The sequence below is a fragment of the Tachypleus tridentatus genome, chromosome 7 (genome assembly GCF_004210375.1).
Source record: "Tachypleus tridentatus isolate NWPU-2018 chromosome 7, ASM421037v1, whole genome shotgun sequence".
In the NCBI taxonomy this organism is placed as follows: domain Eukaryota; kingdom Metazoa; phylum Arthropoda; class Merostomata; order Xiphosura; family Limulidae; genus Tachypleus; species Tachypleus tridentatus.
In genome coordinates this window covers 192499754-192519442 of record NC_134831.1, presented here as the reverse complement: position 1 = coordinate 192519442, position 19689 = coordinate 192499754, and the positions used below count along the sequence as shown (strand labels likewise).

Below are 19689 nucleotides of genomic sequence, written 5' to 3'. Positions count from 1 at the left end.
TTCCCTGGCTTTCAAAACTAGGAGGGAACTAACATAAAGAAAACACCTGGATTTCACACACCAACTTGCTTTCTTTGTCCACTGGATAGGCACCACGTAATCTGTGGTATCTGAAAGTTTTGATCAGCTATCAGATATAAAATCTGCTAGCAAAGGATATTGTAGTTGTAAGTTGATTTAACCCGGTTCAAAATGCACTGAAATGTCCTTGAAGACAGATGACGTCATCTATTTAAAGAATGAAGAGCTGGATTCGCCAGAAAAAGATAATATTAGACACTTTGTACGTCATGTTGCCGCCATGACAGTATGGAAACTAAATAATCAATAAACTAATATACATATTTATATATCACTACATATATATGTCTACATACCACATTCATATATAACAAAAGGGAAAACGAGATCCTGTTTTACCGATAAAGGTGTACTCACAGGCACCAAATGTATTTGTATATTATCAATGACTGAAGGGAATTTTGTATTTATTCATATGCGCATTAATCTTGAAGCTAGTTTGGTGATTACAGTAATTTGTATTGTAGATAATTATTCATTAGTAATTATTACTGTGTTACTTTAATTAGATACTTTACTGTTTTACGTCGCAGATTATGAAACTTGGTAGTGTAATTCTTGCGGGTTTGTCGTCTGTTGAGAAATGTTTTGGTAAAATTGTCAAAAGTACCATTTAATACTTGAGCATTACCACGACATGTACAAAAATCGTTTCTGAGCGAAGACACAAAAGTAAAACAACTGTTGCTTAAGAAGACGTGATTCAATTTAAGTTTGTATTTATGGTAAGATTTTCGTTAAAGTAAAATTATCATTATTTAAAGTGAGATGCTAAACATTTAACATGTTCTTTCTTTAAGCAGTTTGCAATATTATCTATTTGAAATATATGTTTTAAGAGATATGTTATTATGGTTTCAGAAGCCAAACATGTGTAAGATTCTTGTTACATCTGAAAGTCAACAGTTTTTGTTGTTGTTTTTTATACAGTAAAAAGTGTAAAATATAATATAATTGCAGCAATCTCATTTAAACACGCACGTTAAGTAGTTTCAGTTTGGGTTAACCTGGTAGCAGATGTCAATCTACGGTACTGTATTTGTGGAAAGTTAATAAAGCTTCCACTGAGGAAATTTTGTTGTTAGCCTAAGCACATTCGACGATGGAGTAAATGGTTTCAAGGGAAATTCAAGACATAGATCCTTGTTCTTATAAAATGTTATTAACCTTCAGTGTCTTATAACACCTATTCTGGCATCAACTCCCTAAACTATTGGAGAACGTGATCAGGTGCATAGCTTTATGTAACAGTTTTGATTATTGAACAATTCGATAATTCTCACTTTCTGAATGTGTATTGTATTAGACAAAGTTAAATCCTATAATAAGTTTCGGGTTGTTTTTTTTTCAATGTGCGATGAAACATAGTTGCGTATATTTAACAAGCAGTAAATAAGCTATGAAAATCGTGGCTATATTTCCAAGATGATTCTTTTAATAACAATTTACTTATTCAGAAGTAATGTGCACTAAAACTAGAGCTAAACTGAAGCTGCTTTTAAACAGGTTTATTTTATATTTTCAAAATTATCGCTAAATTTGATGTTGTAAACAGATAATACTGAATTCACACAGGATACTCGAGAGAATTTTGGTGGTAATAAAATAATAAAACTAGTACTTTATTAAGTTTAAAAGTTGAGTTTGGCACAAAATACACATGAATAAAAGTCGTATTCCACTACAGGAAGATTGTATGGTACGTTCAATCAGAATAGTACATAAATAAAGAACAAAGATGGTTTGGAGCTAATGAACAAATCGAGAATTGCCTGTTAAGCCAAATGACGTTAATAATGGATTACTCGCTCTCTATTGGCAGACCATAAACACGAGAATTAGGCTATAAAGGTAGGTGGTGTTTGCTGCGTTCACCACTGATGTCAAACTAACAACCCTTTCCCGAATCCTCTGTAGTTACTGACAGTCAGAATTTAATACTTTTAAGATTCGATTTGAACAACGCACCTAAATTCCTCTGAAATTACAAAATTTTCACCACAGGTAATTTTACACCAGTAATCTATACAAATAACAATAAGAACAGAGCGTTACAGAAACGTATAAGTACAATAACAGCATAGATTTACACTACCACTCTACAAGTATAGTAAAAACTTGTATTTTAGTAACACCATAAAAAGTACATTCTTTTCTAGCGACACTACAAGAACTGCAGTAACACTGACTTCCACAACCCTGTGTATCTATAAAACGCGCCTGCAACAATTACAATTAAAGCACCGATTTTTAAAAACACTAAACAGTGTACACATATACACACGTTTACCAACCATTCACTGTACGCATTCACACACGCTCAATAATCGTTTGTGTTGTGTGTGCATCTAACGGCACTTAACTATCGTTACATGTACGCATTCACACACACACATCCGATAATTTTTACCCCTATACGCTACTTACATGCACTCAATCTTTACCAGCACGCACTCAAATACAATCTACACGCATCGAGTAATGAGTTTGACGCTCGTGTTTATTACATTAGATCCGGAACATATGACCAATCAATAAAATGTTCACACTTTATGAAGCAAGGTTAATTTGCCGAGAGCGTGAATAAATAAACAGTGACAACAATGTTGCGTTACAGTAAGGAACTCGTGCAGTTTAACGTTATTAAGTTAAAAAGTAGTAATATCTCACTGCAGCTAAACCTATTTCTCTATCATTTATTCCAGACTGAAATAACAATGGCCTGGCGGAATAGTTTGATATTACTTTAAAATAGTGTTTTGTGATTTTGCGTTATCATAGTTATGTTAATAAAATCTAAACGTACTACATAACGTTTTACTCTCTCTCTATATATATATATATATACATACAAGTTTGTTTGTTTTTGTAATACATTTTATCCTATGTTCAGCATACAGATATTGTTTTACTCCCTAATTTATTGTCAGAAAATAAAGCGGTAGAAAATTTCACCAGGAAATTGCTATTTCCTTTAAACAAAACTGACTTCAACACCTACTGGGACTCGACATACTGACGAAAATAATTCAACATTTAAACAAATGCTATCGCTCATGCAAGAACTTCTGTTTCTTAATGTTTTCTTACAAAATATATGCAGTTTTGAAAGACATTTCACAAACACAATTTATAACTAAATAGCCATATTTCACATAAGCAGGGTTAAACAATACACAATAGCACAAGTAACAACTGATTTAAGCTGGTTTCACACAGTGTTAAACGATATACAATGCTACAAATAACTTATTTTAGCTTGTTACATACAGAGTTAAACAATGCACAATGGTACAAATAACAACTGATTGACGGTGGTTACATGTATTGCAGTGCATGATTTACTAATGGTTCTGAATACGTAGCATTTTGTAAGTTAAGTTGTGTTCACCAATTGTTTCACCGTGTTATTAACAGTGTGAGTTACGACACATGACGTATTAGTGTACAAATACGAGGGCTGTTCAAAAAATACGCGGACTGTTTGAATTGCGCGGTTCCAGTTGGTTCCAGGGGAATCCGCTTGGTGTCGCTAGGTTCGCACAGATCAGCTGATTACGACGCTATTTCCCGATTGCAGATATCTTCATTTGTGTATTACTACGCGGTTTTAAGTGATGTGCGATTTTTTCGTTTGGCAGATTTCAGAATGAATAACCTGAAGAAGCACCGACTTGCTGTGAAATTTTGCGTTAAACTTGGAAAATCTGCGACTGAAACTTTTGCTATGCTTAACACGGCTTACAGTGATGTTGCTATGAATCGTTCGGCATGTTTCAAGTGGATCTTGTTACGAGATTTTGACCGAAAAATTGAAGATGCACCGCGTTGCTGCGAAATTCAGCCCTCAGAACTCGTGAGTTTTTGGCCAAACACTCGATCACTGTTCTTCCCCACCCCCCCTACTCACCTGACCTTGCTTCTTGCGATTTTTTCTTGTTCCCCAAACTCAAAAGACCCTTGAAAAGAAGAAGATTTGAGACGATTTCCGAGATTAAGGCAAATGCGACGAAGGAGCTGGAGGACATTACAAAAGAAGCGTACCAGGACTGTTTCAACAAGTGAAAACACCGTTGGGATAAGTGTGTGCGTTGGGGAGGAGAGTACTTTGAAGGGGTCCCAGACCTGTAACTTCTAAATAAAGTACATTTTGTTTTATGACGTCAGTCCGCGTATTTTTTGAACAGACCTCGTATGATCTAGTTGTCAGTGATAACTTTACAAACTTCTTGTGTACAATAAAAATGAGTTGAATTAATCGGTCGCAGGAAAATTTGGTTTATCATCGCAGTTGCTTTATATAATAAACACATATTAGGTGTGAGAAGATTACGTCAAACGTTTTAAGCAAAAGCGTGATTATGCTTTTAATAATTCTATTTAGGATTTCACTGTATTTACCTTGGCTTAGTTGCACAAGTTCATAGGATTTCACTGTATTTATCTTGGCTTAGTTGTATAAATTCATAGGATTTCACTATATTAAACCTTGGCTTAGTTGTATAAATTCATAGGATTTCACTATATTAAACCTTGGCTTAGTTGTATAAGTTCATTTTTAAGACATTATTTGCAGTCATATGTAATTGAAACACTTCTGCCAAAATCTAATTCTTACAATAATAAGTTTTGTAAAGTCTGAGATACAGATTGTTTATACAGTCACGGAACACGGAAACCCATGTTTGGTATGATGGAAATTCGAGTCCGGGACCGTCAGATTACGTGTCCAGCGCCCTAACCACCTGACTATGTTAGGCCTTTTGGATGTAACTAAGATTTTTTTTTCTTGCTGTATGAACTATGCAATTTTGTTTTATTCAAAGCAAAACTTAAAGTTATAGAAGAGCAGAATGAGCCTCGTTCTTTAGTAATTATGTAGTCCCCCAGATGGGACAGGGGTAAGTTTACGGACTTAGAATGCTAACATCCGAGATTCCTCGATGTGGACACAGCAAAGAGTCCAAAAGATGCTTTGCTCAAATAGAAACGAACAAAGAAGTAATAATGTACATACAATAGACTGTTCTGTAGATTCAAGGAAGAGTGGAATTTATTTACGTTTTATAGCAATGGCTTACTCCATGCAGAACAAGTCCCTGTGGTCACACAACTTGGTCATCTGTCTGACATACTTTACACTGAGTGCTAAGTAAACCGAAATGTATTTGTCGGGAAACAGTGTGTGTGAAAAAAATCTAACTGTGACTTATTGTTTGGTTGATTCTTTCTCTTTAAAGTAATATACTAATAGTACAAAAGTGTTTATTTAATTAGTTAATAAATTATTTAATCAGATAAATACTACAAAGGTAAAAAAGGATGGCACTGTTTCTTTGTGGCAATATACAAAATTTTTCAAGCAGTTTGAAAGGTTTTTATGTTTTACACTGCAAAAACACGGAGATGGATTTTAGGTTTTATCAAATTTGTTTAACTTTGTATAAAGTGACTCGTTTTCTTTTTTAATTAACTGAAAACATTAAATACACAATGACTTTCATAAAAGGTGGTGTCACCACTGATTGAAGACCTCTACCCATTTCGTGGCTCCTGCAAAAAGACTTATGTAGGAAAAAATCTGTGCTGCGTTTCATTATAGTTAAATAAACATACATTTGTAAAATAGATGTACAATTATTTTTTCTTTGCAGTGTTAACCAAAAAATCTACAAATGGGGAAATTAACCCTTGTTTCTCATCGGCCACGGTGGCCACCTTCACACCTTGAAACAAGGCCCATTTTCAAGATTGTACAAATCCTTAATACCCAGCTAGAAACAAAACTTGTTTTAACGTTTGTATGATTACTTATTTACCCATCTAGAAACAGAGTTCACTGCAACGTTCGCACAAACCCTTAGTACACAGCTAGAAAAAAAGCTTGTTTTAACATTTGTATTCATTGTTAACTACCCAACTACAAGAAAGTTAATTTTGTACGAGATCTTATATTCAATATTTTAACCAAAAACAATCAAGCAAACAAAACGAATATTAAAATAAATCCCGACACATAGTCGTTATATAAATACTTGTATAAAGTTAACGCTAAAAATAATGGTTGATTTTGATTGGCTGTCGAGATACGTCAATGCATAACCGGGCTTGTCCGATTTCAGCATCAAACTGTGAGGTTTAATGTTGTATAAGTTAGTATGCGATAAAAATGATGACACGAAGTAAAATTAAACACATTAACTGTTATATGCAATATTTTGATACAATCTTAGTTTTCAATCATTCAAGGTATACTGGAAAAATTTAACTAATAATATAACAACATTTTTAATGGAATCAACTCGCAAAGTTAATTAAGCACGCGTCCCTTTAATCTATAATTTGATTTAATGTCACAACAGGGAAGAGAAACGCTGTTTTCTTTCACAGTTGATTACCCTTAATTATTTGTATATGCATTCTGTCAGACCGAAAGCTCTGTTCGGGGAACGACAGACAGTCAGGTACGCGGATATCAAGTGAAATTCCTAATTACCGACATGCGACATTAAGCTAGCCTATCAAACAGTTTGACTTCTTTTTCAGCCCAATCTATACAAGTTACTCTGAAACTAAGATAAAAACAAGTAAAAGGCTGTACTGCTACTGTATTTACTTTCACTTACACCGTAATTCATTTTCTCACATTATTCTAGTGTTACTTCCTTTAACAGTATTTTTTTGAAATTTCGTTTTAGCCAAATGCTGTTTCAGGTTTTATAGAATGTTTCGTTGGTTACACATAAATTATCTTTAAACAACACTTGTTACGTAATAATTATATACTGACTACCTTTTTGTCGATTGATGCTTTTAATTTTTGTTGCATGACTATAAATGCTCATTTTAAATTACAGTTTTCTTTACCTATTAATATTTATCATAAATAATGCAATAATTGTATCTACCCATTTAGTATTCATGTATTTGTTTTCTCAGTTGAATTCCAATAATGTAACATTTAATAACAAGGGGGTTGTTGGCTCATAGAAAATGCCTTATTTACTTAAAATAAAACAAACTAGAATCCAACTGTGACCGTTTAAATACGCACAGAGCCAATCGTTAACCCTTCAAACGGCCACCACTGCTACAAAAAGAAAACTGTTTTAGTTGCAGGCGACTCCTAATTTACTAAAATGTGTGGTTGTATCCGCTTGTTTCTACCATTTTCATCATTAAATATAGTAAATGATTTGATACTTCGGTCTCGTTAATAAACTTGGACGCCTCAATTAAATTCCCCATAATTATATACTCTATAATTCTACTCTTTTTTCTTTTTTTTTTTTCAAAAGAAAACAGTTTGAGAGATCTTAACCTACCTTCGTATGAAATCCTTTTCGTCCCAAATACTATTCTTCAAACCCTCCTCTGAACTCTTTAAAAAAAAAATCAATGTTTCTATTTCGGAAGGACTGAACACAATACCTTAAATAAAGCTCGTAGTAAATCCTCTTCGATACTTGTCTTGGGCAGAGAACAGATAGCCCATTGTGTAACTCTGTTCTTAACTACAAGTAAACATTTTTGTTTTTGTTGAAATTTTCTCAGAATTGCACGTGGGTAACATGCACTTGTCTCATTTTTGAGTGATAAAACTGGAAGGAAAGTAGAAAGTCAAAATCATCACCGCTATCCCATAAGTTACTTTGGTTAGAATAGTGGGTTGTGACCACTACTTGTCTAAAGCACTCACGCCCCAAAGTGTGGAGAGAGAATTTTTTTTTTCTTTAGTGGTAACGAGATGCAAGCCAAGAACCTTAAGCAGAGTGTTCAGGGATATTGTTATCCCCCTTCGCACCGCTTATTTGTTGCCTTCGTGGGATATTTAAATTTTATCTGGAGAAGTTTGTTCTACGTTGTCCAGTAAGTTTGAAGAATTGTTGTATTATGAAGAAATGAGAGAAACAGAAGCATGTCCGGAGGTTTCATGGTGGAATCAAGGTTGACGATGTGACGTCGATCAGAAAAAAACATTCTAAAAATTACACGGAAATAAACTTCCCATGATCAGACTCGTGGGATGGCTGGAAATGGATCATCCAATACCACAAATGGGATCAACAAATCCAGGTGCCTTAGAATTTGATGCGAGAGGAAAGAGAATACCCCGAGAAAACCCACTTTCACAAAGCACACGTATTGTGTTGGGGTGAGTCGTGTGTCAGGGGTAATACCTAGAAGACATCTACGATGTATGAAATTAACACTGATATATACTCTGTAATATCGATCGAAAGACACACTAACACGTGTGTGAACGTGGATATACACCAGAAAAACTTTAAAATAATTTTATTTTAATTCAACATATTCAAAGGTAAACTCGTCATATGGTGAATTTAATACACTAGACAACGTAATGAACAGAAAAGTTGAATGTCTCATTTATAAAATGATATAAATATCACTAGCAAGAAATACAACCTGTTGTATTACAACATCTAATATCTTTCTGAAACATTGTTTGTTTCACTGTCGTACAAGGTACACATTTATTAATTATTATTTCATGGTACTTGTATATGATGTGGCCGGTTTACTGCTCCATATTTATTTTAATATCGACCTTTGTTTCAGTAAAATACACATTTATAAATAAATGTATCTCATACTGTTAAATGTGTATTGCGAGATTCTCGTCTATTCACTAAAGTTGCAAAAGATTCACGAGTATAAGAATCAATAATATACTATGTCTGTGTGTAAATACTAGGGACTGTCCTTAGCTAAAATTTCTAGAAACTCACCTCTCAAGCTTATAAAAGGTAACCAACGCAACGCGAAGAGAGAGCATATATTGTTGGTTCACTACAATTGGTGTACTATAAGTGTGATTAATGATTATTAATCGGAAACTATAAATATTTTACAAGGAACATTTATAGATTTCGAACATTACAAACCATTTCACTTCAGTGGATTAATATCGCATGTTAGTATTTTAACGAAGACTTTATATAACTTCAGTGGTGAAAACCTGGCGTGTAATCAGCGAAGAGTTAGCTAGTTCCCCGTTAAGTAAATTGTACCAATGTCAACACAGTATTAATTCGCTCGTTCTGAACCCTCGATAAGATAAAAGAATTTCTGGATAGGATAGAAAACTCGATACTGTTTAAGTTTGTAAAACTTTTGTTTCTAAATCATTATTTGTAATAATCATGCGTAATAACTGTTATCATATATTGTATTATTGTTTGTATGTTAAAATATATTTGTATTAATAAAGAAAATTGTGTGTATCAATTTTGTTCGCAAATAACATAAATTTGATACATCTATACTTTTAGACCTAGGATGGCCATTGGTTAGGAGGCTCGGCTCGTAAGCTGAGGGTCGCGGATTCAAATCTCCGTCACATCAAACACGCTCGCCCTTTCGGCCATGGAAATTTTATAATGTGACGATCAATCCCACTATTCACTGCTAACAGAAAAGCCTAAGAGTTGGCGGTGGGTGGTAATATCTAGCTGCCTTTTCTCTACTCTTACACTGATACATTAAGGGCGGCTAGAGCAAATAGCCCTCGTGCAGCTTTGCGCGAAATTCAAAAACAAACAAATCAAATTTAAATTACGATTTAACTCACTTTTAAGCTATTTGAAATTGTAGTACGTAACATGATAATTTGAAGCTCATCCGAGGTGGATTATAGTATGTAAAAATAATTTTAAAATAACAAATAATGCATAGTTTTAAAACGGAATCGTAATTAAATGCATTCTCAAGTTATGCCAATCTATGGCCTACAAAAACTTTACATGTTTCAACGTTTCATCGTCGTCGTCAGTAACGAATATGCGGAACATAAAGTGACATTTATACCGTTTTAACTGGGTCGTGTGACCAATATGTAGGTTTACTATTTCTACATAATTCTTAGAAGGGATCTCGACACATTCTTATACAGATATCTGCTGGATTTTCCTCTCTATTTAATAATTCATGTTGTTTTTTTTATGAGGCAGGTGACTCCTCATATGAAATAGCCAAAAAGTATTATTGTTTGAGAAAGAGAAACAAATACACAGTTAAAATGTTTTATGACGTAAAGAAAAAAATCAAAAATAAAGCTTTGAACAAGAATATTTTGTTTGTATTAAACACAAAGCTATGTTCTGCCAACTACAGATATCTAAAGCCGATTTCTAGAGTTGCAAATCCACGAGGAACCGGAAAATTTCTTACTATTGTTATTTAAAAAACTGCAGACAAGTTGCAATTAAGAATTTTGAAAATACATTACTACAAAATAAAATTTCAGCAGTTGAAACTACAGATAATTAATTTAACGATGATATGTAAAAGTAATCCATTTTTTAGGTTAACCATATTTTCTGTAAAGAAAATAAAGGGTTAACGATGGATTCTCCTATTTTGTTCTGTGACTTTTATATGGACTATTTAAAACAAAATCCATAATCGATGTAAAATATAAACCTGATATTTGGTTAAGGTACGTAAATAGCAAATTTCTGATATGAAAGTGTAGAAATAAGGCATTAACATAGTTTACATGCTATTTAAACAGCATAGAACCTTCAAAATAATTTTACCCATGAAACTTACGAAAATAACAGCTTACCCTTTCTAGACGTATCGGTAAAAAGGTACGAACAAAGTGGAAAATAACAGATTACCCTTTCTAGACGTATCGGTAAAAAGGTATGAACAAGGTAACTTAGACACGTCTATCTATCAGAAACCTTTTTCGTTCTTATGCCACCAGACGAGGTGTTAGGTGATAATGAAACACGAAAATTGTCTGTTTTACCCTTAGGTTCACAGATTTTTTAAGATATGTACGAAACATGAAGACATTAAACTGAATTGTTACTAATAAAATAAACAGCAAGTAAAAGAGGATTTTATCCAAGCATTATAGATACAGCAGTTAAGAAATTCGCTAATATTGTAACAATGGATCAAAGTGTTACCTTAATACAGAATTATGATAAAATCAAAAAGGAATCTTTAGTGTTGCCATATATTTCAGGTTTAATTACTAGTTTATTTAAAGTGTTTAAAAACAAATATTTTTCCTTATTTCTAAAACGATTATTATGATAAAGCATATATCAGGTAATACTAAATATATTATACAATAAAAAGAAAAATTGGAACTTATAAATTTATACTGGACAATCAAAACATGATGTAAAACGTTGTTTAACAGAAAGTGTGAGACGTAAAGCTGGACGTAGCAAGTCACGTCCAAAACAAACAATATTTTACTTGAGAAACAACATTATTAGCTCAACCAAAAGGTGTTAGAGCTAATAAGTAGTTTGGTTTGTTTTGAATTTCGCGCAAAGCTACTCGAGGGCTATCTGCGCTAGCCATCCCTAATTTAGCAGTGTAAGCAGAGGCAACTAGTCATCACTACCCACTGCCAACTGTTGGGCTACTCTTTTACCAACAAATAGTGGGATTGACCGTAACGTTATAACGCCCCCACGGCTGAGAGCCAATAATATCCAGGAATGTTTTTGAAATATTAACATATAAAAACGTCATGATCTATTAAACACAAACAACATTTGGTGATGACGAGAAAACCCAATTGCAGAGAAAAATATATGTAAAAACGGCTGGTATGGGTTGAGAAAATTCTATGTAGAGGAAGCGAACAACGTTTCGACCTTCTTCGATGACCCATACAAGCTGTTTTTACATATATAAGAGATAACATTTACTAATTATCTCCAATAATTTCACTATCGCCATCATAATATAACACCTATTAATTCTCTCAGTGTTATTATTATAGTACATTTTGCAATTCTCTCCAATTTCACTGTCATACTATGGCGTTTAGTAATTACCTTCAATAATGTTAGTTTCACTGACTCATATATATGTGGTGAACAAAGGAACACATTGTGGTTTTTACACTTAGAAACCAACAACAATCTTATGAAGTAGCTCTAACATTTAAACTTCTATTTTTTCGTTGCTTAAATATTTAAGTTTCTCATCTCAAATTCTTGTTTATTTGCTTCCACTAACGTTTGTAATCTGATTATCTCTAACTTTATGTAACTATTTCGTGGTGGTACGCTTGCCTGTTCAACATCAATACATACATAGATGTCACCTGTTTTCTCTACGTTACATTCTCGGCTACTAATTTTTCTTTATGACAAGTTTCTTTGTTAACCTCACTACATATCTAGCCTGTGTTTGCGCTTTTATTATTCAGCTTTGCTTCTTATAAAAAAAACAACAACTGAAGTTTGATTTTCATAACCCTAACACAATAATTACTCATAACCAAGTTGATTATAATTATCACCAATTCTGCGTATTCTCGAGGTTATGAAGTTTTTCTTGGATCTCAACCCTGCCATTAAGACGTAACAACAGATAAACTGAAAAAACAAAACAAAACATACGTAACTGAAGGAACAGAAACATGATTCGACCACAAATAAAAAACTTCATCACATGCTTACATTCTTGATATTTCTTACATTTTCCACATCACACTTCCAGCACTTCTGTCCCATTTGTTGTTGTTTGTACTCTAACCTGGAATAACAGTTGATTTGTGACCTATTCGTTTGACACAGAGAACCGGAGGTCGTACAGTTCAACAGTTTATTCTCATACGCATGTTACTACATAGTTAATGACAGTTAACCCTCAAGATAATGTTCACAATATAATATAATTAATTCGTGAGTCGTCATATGTGACAACACTGGATAATAATAATTTGAAACCATGTTTACGGTCATGATTATACATATCAGGTAGAAATTCGTGACAATTACTACGACGTTCAAGTATAAGCCTCACTGTCGTACTACGACCTATCTGTCTATGATACTACGACGTAAAGCTATCTTCTCAAATGTCTATCTTACAACGACCAGTCTGTTTGTGATACAATCACATTCAGTTTGTCCTTTCAAATGTTTCACTCTTTCCTTCTGTGATATTACGATGCCTACGTTTCTACTCAAATATGTCTCACTGTTCTACTATGCCCTGTCTTTCTGTAATACTACAAGATCTACTCTCTTTTCCTATATCTGTCTCACTGTCATATTAGGTCTTCTTTCTCTGTGAAACTATGACAGTCTCATTATCACACTAAAATATTTAATATCAGTCTCACTGTCAACTAGAAGATTTAATATCAGCCTCACTGTTGCACTACATCATTGTGCTATTTCATACAGTATCATTATACCCCTACCACTTCACTGTACTGTTTCATACAGTATCATTATACCCCTACCACTTCACTGTACTGTTTCATACAGTATCATTATACCCATACCACTTCGCTGTGTTGTTTCATACAGTACCATTATACCCCTACCACTTCACTGTACTGTTTCATACAGTATCATTATACCCCTACCACTTCACTGTACTGTTTCATACAGTATCATTATATCCATACCACTTCACTGTACTGTTTCATACAGTATCATTATACCCATACCACTTCGCTGTGTTGTTTCATACAGTATCATTATACCCCTACCACTTCACTGTACTGTTTCATACAGTATCATTATACCCCTACCACTTCACTGTACTGTTTCATACAGTATCATTATACCCATACCACTTCGCTGTGTTGTTTCATACAGTATCATTATACCCTACCACTTCACTGTACTGTTTCATACAGTATCATTATACCCATACCACTTCGCTGTGTTGTTTCATACAGTATCATTATATCCACACCACTTCGCTGTGTTGTTTCAACCTCGATATTATAAAATTGGAGTAAATGACTTACCCAAAAGGAATAATGTTCTTAATCTCTTCTGCCAAACATGTCAATGTTGAAGTTTGCTAATGACATTTACATTAAATAGAAATGTGTTATTATTCCAGACTCTTTGATAAATTATTCAGTTAGTTAGAACTTACAATAGTCTGTGTTCACTTTTCGTTCACGCTGGAACTTTCTTAAAAGTCTTTACCTACTAAACACACTTGGTGTACCTTTGTCATCTGCTGACCAGCTCGTTGTTACATAAAAAGGAATATTGTAAGTAGATACTTTTACTTACCAGACCACTTATCAAACGTAGAAACTGTGCTTAATAACATACTTGTAGACATGAACATCGTTTGAATTGCAACAGACTACATTTTAACATAGTCACACTTGACCATCGCGCGTGCTTTTGAATGTGTGCTGCACCGACAAAGCGCGTAAGACTGACAAGTTGACGAGGGCGGGTACAGTATGTATGGGCGAGTTCATTCGTTAAAATAGGTTTCACGGTAGTTATGTGACTTCACATTAAAAAGAAATAATTTACACATCCATGGTTTTTATTCCAACCGATGTTATATAATTATCAAGTGACCCAGTGTCAGCACAAGTACGTACTGAGGTTTTATTAAATATCACCTGACTGTTTCACGGATATTCAGGTTTCCATATTATTTAGTCTTAAACTACGAGATACATATCACAACGTCAGTTATCCTCAGTTCACTTCCTTTGTTATAAGCCCGGCATGGCCAAGTGTGTTGAGGCGTTCGACTCATAATCCCGATCGCACCAAACATGCTCGCCCTTTCAGCCGTGGGGGCGTTATACTGTCACGATCAATCCCACTATTCGTTGGTAAAAGAGTAGCCCAAGAGTTGGCGGTGGGTGGTGATGACTAGCTGCCTTCCCTCTGGTCTTGCACTACTAAATTAGGGACGGCTAGCGCAGATAGCCCTCGAGTAGCTTTGCGCGAAATTCAAAAAACAAACACGCAAACAATTCTTTGTTATATATAAATGTGCATGCGTACGTGTTACCGCATGCTTATTAGTTCCACATACAAAAATAGCTTCATATTATTTGAATTTCAAGCTCTTAACAGTATTAAAGTTTATTCTAAGTTAGATAATAAGAAAAAGCTTAGTTATTTGTAATACTCGTTTCTTAAAAAATCGCAAAAAGTACCAGTTTTAAATTACGACTCACAATTTGCCATAGTACCAGTGGTATCAAGTTACCGGTACCAATACTCAAGCAGTTTTAATCATGAGTCTTGCGCAGTTAGTAATTCAACAATTCTCGGTACGTTCTCGTGGGAAATTTTTTCTTTCAGATCAAATTAAATTGTAAATTATATCTAAAGCCCACGTCTTATTGGATATAAATTTAATAGAAATTGTAAATTAAAGTATGTTGGTGGTAGACTAGAAAGTGGTTTTTGAATTTTTATTTACTGCTCTTTATAAGATTGAATAATATAAAAATTCAGCTTTCGAGCACCAATACCGAAACTGTAGGGAATATTTTATGTTACATTTTGTAGTTTTCTAGTGGGAGGACAAAACAAAATACAGAAGAGAAGATGGCTAAAGAAGAAATATCTTACTTCTCACATCAGAGTAATTTGAGGTTGTTTTAAAATATTTCCTTATACAATTAATAACTTAAAGTTTATATACTATTAACATTTGATTTATTATCTATGGTTTCATGTGTTCATATACCATGATAATTAAGTAGTTTAATTAAGTTTTGAATGTAACTCGCTAAAAAGTCGTGGCATGCGAAGGTTGACCTACTGTATGCTGAGGGTTAATTAAGAACGTACCTACTGAACGAATAGTCAGTCACGTAGGCACATTAACGTTTGTTGTTGTTTTTTCCAAAGCGTAGGATTCACCAGTTTCTCACATTTCTTGTTATTGCCGTTTTTCACATTGAGATTATCTTATCAACTGAAATATGAACTCAAGACTACGACATTAATCATTTATAATTCCGTGAAAAGCAAAGCTGAAACACCAGAGAAGGAATTTGGTCAAAACGTTGAAGATGTAACATGATAACAGATATTATTCTCAACATATGATATACAATAAACTAGTACTGGTACTGACGACACGGTACTGATATGGATACTCGACGCCTAGTGCTGCCAGCTCTGGTACCAATTGCAAGCCCTAGTGCCACTTGCTCATTTCAAACTACTATTTATTCATTTTAATTTGGTTAGATAATATGTTGGTCTCTCTTGTATGGTATAGGGGTGGGCAAAAATGTACCTCCCTTGAAAATGTTCAATTGTTATATCTTTTATTAGATATCATAGAAAATGTAAAACGACGAGATCTATTCAACTATGATCTTCAATAATAATTTTTCGTAAATTTCTGAACTTTTAATGATTTTAGTAAAATATTCTCACAAAAGGTGTTGTGCACCTGCTGTAGTTTTTTTAGATCATCTTATTCCTATAAGCCTACAAAATGGTCAAACGAGTTTCTCTTAAATAATAAAATGTAAAAATGAAACTCAAAACGAACCAGTTTAACAAGTTCATATTTAATCAGCATTCCCTTGGATCTCAGTAATGCTTCATACTGACGTAGCATGCTTTAAATGAGTTTGTATAGATATTCCTGAATGATTGACTACCATCCTTCTTTGAGCACTTCAAAAAGTTCATATTTTGTGATTGGCTTTCGACCTTTTGTTAATATGTGTAACTTAGACCATAAATTTAAAAGAGATTGATATCAGGTGACTGATCTGGCCACTCCATAACATCAATTCCCTTATTTCAAAATATTTCTTAGCGACTCCACAATCACAGAGAAACTTATTTGATTATTTTGTAGGCTAACTGGAATAAGAAAATAAGCAGGTGCACAACCTTTTTATGAGAAAATTAAACTAAAATCATGAAAAGTTCAGGTATTTACTAAAGCCAGTGTAAAATTAAAATTTGAAATCATATTTGAACAGATCTCGTTGAGTACGTTCTAAAAATATATAGTTTTAGATATTTTTCTGTTATCTAATAAAAGATATAACAAAGTAACATTTTCAGGGAAAGGACATTTTTTGTTCACCCTCTGTAGTTTTCATAATCTTCAATTGAACACTTTGGTTTTCTTTCTTTATTCCAGATTTTAATTTGTATTAAATCTATGTGTTTTGTGTGTGCGTTTCTTTTTCTTTTAGCAAAGCCACATTGAGCTACCTGCTGTGTCCACCGAGGGTAATCGAACCCCTGATTTTAGCATTGTAAATCCGTAGACTTACCGCTGTACCAGCGGGAGACTAGTAAATGTATAGATTCGTTTCTGTCGTTAGGTGTATAAATTTGAAGTTACAGTTGTAATACGTTACTTTTAACTGTGGTTTAAACGGACATATAAACATGGTGAGAATAACCACCCTTTTTTCGTACGTTTTGAATGTTTTGAATTTCGCGCAAAGCTGCACGAGGGCTATCTACGCTAGCCGTCTCTAATTTAGCAGTGTAAGACTAGAGGGAAAGCAGCTAGTCATCACCACCCACCGCAAACTCTTGGGCTACTCTTTCACCAACGAATAGTGGGATTGACCGTCACATTATAACACCCCTACGGCTGAAATGGCGGGCATGTTTGGTGTGACCGGGATTCGGACCCGCGACCCTCGGATTATGAGTCGAACGCCTTAACACGCTTGGCCATGCCGGGCCTACTCTAAACGTTTTATCGTGATATTCAGTTTTAGGTAGTTTTTTAACGCGTACTTTATGTTAATAGTTATGTAGCAACAGACGTTGGTAAAGCGCAATCAGGCCTAGAAAATTCTCTATATAACAAAATTGTATTTAGAAAAAGTTGAATCAGTTTCAAATTGTTAAAGAAGTGTGACCACTTTGCTATATAATTATGTAAGAAAAACGAGAAAAACATAAGTTCGTCAACGATGTGCTTCAAATATCTATCAGCGGATAATACATATGCGTGTAATGCATTTTAAAACCACTTAGCATATCTCCATCATTGGCATGGTGTAACATGGTATAATGGAAATTGTTTAATAAACCGATCTTTAAAAGACTCAAACAAGTGCGAATATTTTTGCAACTAATTAGTAGACATGTTTCAAACAATTTACACGTAAAAGTCCAAGATCGCAAAATTTGATTGATAGCCAGTTTATTAAAATTAATAAAAATATTACAAGTTTCAAAAATCATACGTTGTTTTTAAATACATCAGTGAACAATATTTATGAATTTATAGTTTAATCAAACAGCAATTAATCAAATTAAACAGCGATTTAGAATTCTTGTTAGATATTGTATTGTTAATAGTTAAGCACAAAGCTACACTATAGACGACCACTGCTACGCTCACAACAGGTATTGAAATCCGACTTTTAGCGTTAGAAACTGGCAAACATACCGTTGTAGCACAGGATGAATGGGGGACATAATTCTTGCAATTTTATGGAATCATCACGAAAACTGGATGGAATGTATTGAAAATCAACTGTCCATGAGACGTTTTATGACGCACTACGTAAGCAAATAAATAAACATTCTAAGTTCGTCTTTGTGAGTTTAGAAACATATATTTACTTGAATAGTTTCAAACTACTGGTTGCTTATATCTAAAGGTATATTACACTACTGGTTGTCCATTTCTAAGCCTTGTATTCTACAAGATTTCTCTCATGCAGTTTATTAATTTTCGTGTATTTGTTTTAAAAACCGGTTATTTACTAGTCTACACTTTCTACATTAATATGTTAAAGGAGTTCTTACATGATGGTTCGAAATTGTCAGGCCTAAAGTATATTTGAAACAATTCTATGACAAAGTTTAAACCTAAAAATTAATTTCAGGTAGCATAATAAATTAAGACTAAAGCCAATACGTTTAGAAGAAAAAATGAAAAAAAAATGTTTTATCAAAAAAAATTAATAATAAGACTAAAATCTTTACGAAAATCTGATAAGAACATAAGAATTGTGATCTCTAACCATAAGAATTATGGTCTCCAACCACAAACATAGATTTTTTTAAATGTTGAATTTAATTTAGCTCTCGTGGACGTTCTGAGCACTATATACATACATAAAACACCAATATTATGTCATAGGTTTATTGATAAACGACACAGACGAACCAAATATTTCCAAAGGGCTGACGTATATATATATATATGTGTGTGTGTGTGTGTCTATCCCGTGTTTCCTAAATGTTTGAATTAAAATGTTGATATTTAATCTCTAAGTAAGTGTCTTTAAACATGTTTAAATAGTAGTTGTTGGCATTTAGAAGTTTATTAATATTCTAGCTGTTAATTTCTAAGTAACGTTCTTGAAATATGGTCATATTTGGATTATTTATTTCGAATACTGATGTTTAAAACTATCTTAATATCAAATGCTGGTTGGATTGTTGATATATAAATAAAGATGAATAAGTGAGTCAAATGTTTGTAGTTGTCCCATGGTAGGAAGCTGTAAGCCTACAAATTTATAACGTTAAAATTCAGAGTTTGATTCCCCATAGTGGACATATAAAATAGATAAATGTGGCTTTGATCTAGAATAGCCATATTTCTTCGGGGTCGGTTTTTAATATCTATATGTGACAAGGTTTCCATCTTTTATCATTTATTTAGTAGTCTTGACGTAAGTTACCTCACTCTTTGTTAATGTAATATGCTGCTTGTTAATTTGAATGTGTTGATGCTAAAATAGTTTCCATTCCGAAATTAAGTTGAATGGATGGCAACCGTCTGTTGTAAAAACACAATTGTGGAGGAGACTACGTCTCTAAAGTATCCAGCCCTTATCCTAACTGTCTTTAAACTTGTAACAAT

At 33.6% G+C, this 19689-nt stretch overlaps 1 long non-coding RNA gene across 1 annotated transcript in view; it reads right to left on the bottom strand.

Annotated features, from left to right (window-relative positions):
- LOC143258275 (uncharacterized) overlaps window positions 1-14262 on the bottom strand; it is a 61083-nt gene extending 46821 nt beyond the window's left edge. Inside the window, exon 1 of the long non-coding RNA XR_013032249.1 lies at window positions 14127-14262. This is a non-coding gene — a long non-coding RNA (uncharacterized LOC143258275). The remainder of the gene's footprint in view (window positions 1-14126) is intronic.
- Between the last annotated feature and the right edge of the window lie 5427 nt (window positions 14263-19689).